Below are 3,582 nucleotides of genomic sequence, written 5' to 3' on the forward strand. Positions count from 1 at the left end.
AAGTGGTTTTTCCAAAACAAAGGTTGTAAATTCAATGTTTGGGGAAGGTAAATCTATAAAAGTTATTTGTTTTTGTGGAAAAAAGAGCTTAAAAAGCATTTTTTGTCTTAAATCTTAAAAATGAGCTATGACTTATAAAAAGGACCTTTAGAAACCTATATGGCCAGTGTTATTTAAAAAAAGGCAATTGCACATCTGCATTTAGAGATCAGAAGGCTCTTGAAATAAATCTAATTACAAACACAAAAGAGGTGAACAAAAGAAGAACAAATAAGGCTCTCCTTAAATTGTTCAAATAAAGAATCCAAACAAGTTATATCGTTTCATTATGAAATAGAGCACGTGGGGACATCTGCCCGATGGTGTGTCAACGACCTTTCTTACATCATAGAGGTATAAAGAAAACAGGAGTTGAATGTGTCGGTAATTGGTCGTTAAAGTCTTTTGATTTCTTTTATAAAATGTATCAAAAGAAATTCTAAGCTCGCCCGATGAAATAAGACTTTTTAGTAGAACTCAAGTTTGCTCTGAACATTCTAATAATCAGTATTGAAGATTCTAGCCTTTTAATATACGAAAATTAGATAAAACTTCGTCCACGAAACAAATTTATGTTCCATTTCGCTATCCGTTCAATTTTGTTTTGAAAAGATATTTTCTCAAGCCAGAAAATGAAAGTTCTTTATAAGCACACACAATTTCAGACTCAATTTGTAGACATAAAGTCGCTGGAGAATTTGGAGGAAAGTATCAAGCAATAGAGTTCACCTGAAAGAAAACATTGATCGAAAAATCTTATCATTTGATGAAGGATTGCCAAGTTTACAGGCCTTTTTTTAGTCCAAATATTTTCTTACACTGATGTCAGAAACAATGAATCTCGTCTCATCTAATTTCTAAAGCTTAAATGAGCCAATAAGATTTAACCTATGGATAAAAGAGCTCATTAAAAATGCACGATATATGAGATTATGAGCATGCATACATCGTAACTTTTTTAATCGTAGGGCGAGCTTGGTTACAATAGCATACTTCTCCTGTCTTTCTTTATACCTCCATGCTTACATCCCTTGCTCTTTGACATGGGTAAAAAAAATCCTTCTTGTCAATGCTTCTTCAAACCAGCTTTCTCATCACCTGCAAAGTATAGTGCTGCAATTTTTCCACAGTTTCCTGACAAGCTACATGTTGTGGTAAACACCTTTCAATGACAGCGCGCTTTACCAAGTTGCCGTTTGAGTTGGCCTCCATTTTTGAAGTGTAACCCAACAACACATAAAAGCCCTCTACAATGGCTTCACATCTACTGGCACCAAGTGCAACATCGATAGATACCTGATTTATTGGTATTTTACCCAGACCAGAATCCATTAAAGAACTATGGCAAAATCAAACTCTCAACCTATTTTAGATGATATATCATAAAAAACTTGTTTAGTTTATCTTCTTACTATTGTTGCCATTTCTTCTATTTTCTTATTACATTAGCCTTCAGATTTGAGATATTTTCCTGCTGAATGGCATCCGTATTCAGAGTATATGATTTTTGAGAAAAATCATGAATTTATGGAAAAATGAAAATGAAAAATGAGGAAGAAAAAATTGAATTGTTTGTCCTTTTGTGCTAAAAATTCCATTTTTGTTACATAGATACTTTTCATTTCCCAATTCTTTCAGATAAACAATTATTTTTCAAATGAAATTATTGTTAAAGTTGTACTTTTCAGAACGTTGCCATTTGGAGTGAAAAAATATTTTAAAGGGAACCAAAAAGGGAACCAAAAAGTGCATCTGGGAGCTGAAAATTTTTTTTCAGTTAACATTTTCAAATTTATATGTATCATTTCTCATAGTATCTGAAACTCGTTTGCAGTTGTTATAGAGCTACAGCACTTCCGAAACATGAATTTGCCATTTTTTAGGCTAAAAAGCCTTGAAATTAAAGCATGAAACATTTTTAGAGTAAAATATTTGGCAAGTTTCTACCTCTTGCTGAGTACTTTCAAACCAGGCATAAATTAATTGCCATTGGGGGAAGACTGGTTTTTAATTGAGAAATCATTTTTGGTTACGGAATGAGGGAAAATGATCTTACTTAACTGAAATAAAAATTATGAAATTTTCCCTCAAACATTTTTTAAGCTGATACAGTAATCTTGAAAACCTTTCCATTAACCCTATATAGGGTTCTAAAGTTAAATAAAATTTTTACAGCCGATTCTGTTTCATATCATGTGTACCGCATTCATGATAAATTTAAAAAATTGGTTGAGTGTTACCAAAAATCTTTTTGATTTTCTTAAAGTGTTATAGTTGCTATGGCTAAAAATCATGACTTTGATAGCATGATCATCAGTCAGTGTCAATTTATTAACCACTTTAACAATGCAAATTTTTGGGTGACACTCTGTTTCATGGAAAAAATGGGCAGTTTTTGAGCTTTAAAATGCCATAACTTTAGTTTCGCTTGTGCTACAGACTCGTATGAGCTCTCATTTTTCAGCATTTTTTATTGTGCATCCTCTGAAATTAAAATCATTCAATGACAATCTCCACTTTATGCACAGTATCCTTTTGAAATCAAGGTGGTCTCTGGTTCCCTTTGAAATAATTTTGCCCAAGAATCTTAAGGGAAAATAACTTTTTAGATCAAATCAGGAGATGAAATCACCTCACAAAGCTCTAAAGTTATAGAGCTTGGTGCAGAATGTTATAAACAGTCTGTGTGTGAACCCTTGTTGACAGACTTTCTGAACTTTGGAAACCCAGGCAAACATACATAATCAACTTACCATAAAAACTCTTTCACAAGCTCTGAAGACTTTCAAAACGACTAAAAACCACATCAAAACATTAGGCACATGTATTTAGACTTCCAGCGAACAGCCATTTTGTTTCTAAATGAATCTGTTTTCATTTTCATTTTGTCAACTTTTCCATAAAATATGTGCGTGCATCGAAATCATCAAAATGCACGTGAAAGTACTGCTAAGTAATACCCACAAAATCTGACCAATCAGCCTGAACCTGCATTGCAGGGAAAAATCTCCCTGCAGGCGTGTTACCTACGCCAAGCGTTGAACAAGCAGCAAAAATATCATAAGTTAGAGCTGACTAGAGTGTGGAAAAAGTTTGACGCTTGGATTCCCAGGCTAGAGGCTTCAAAGAACCCATGCGCCAAAAATGAAGTTTCCAACACTAAAGTATAAAATTTTCATTTGTTTCTTCATTTTTCATCTTTTCCCCAAAATTGTAGTGCTCTGAATCTTTTCAACGATATATCTGTATAAATTTGGAGAACTGATTGGAAAATGGCAAAACAAACTTTAGTGCACACTTAAAGTGAATGGACTATTTTTATATTCTAGCCAAGATATTCTATTCGAATAAACATAACATCTTTATTGTTGAATCGCTTAAACGGCAAGATAAAATAAAAAATCCTGCCAATTATTTTTCGCCTTTGATCTTATCATATTATTGCCCCGTGTAACTGGCCCTTCAGTTAGTCTTGATTGGTTGGAATTGTCATGATTCAAATATTCATCGATCAGTAACAACATAATTTCTGTACTTTTTTCT

This window comes from Clytia hemisphaerica, unplaced genomic scaffold, assembly GCF_902728285.1.
Source record: "Clytia hemisphaerica strain Z4C2 unplaced genomic scaffold, Clytia hemisphaerica genome assembly, whole genome shotgun sequence".
Lineage (NCBI taxonomy): Eukaryota > Metazoa > Cnidaria > Hydrozoa > Leptothecata > Clytiidae > Clytia > Clytia hemisphaerica.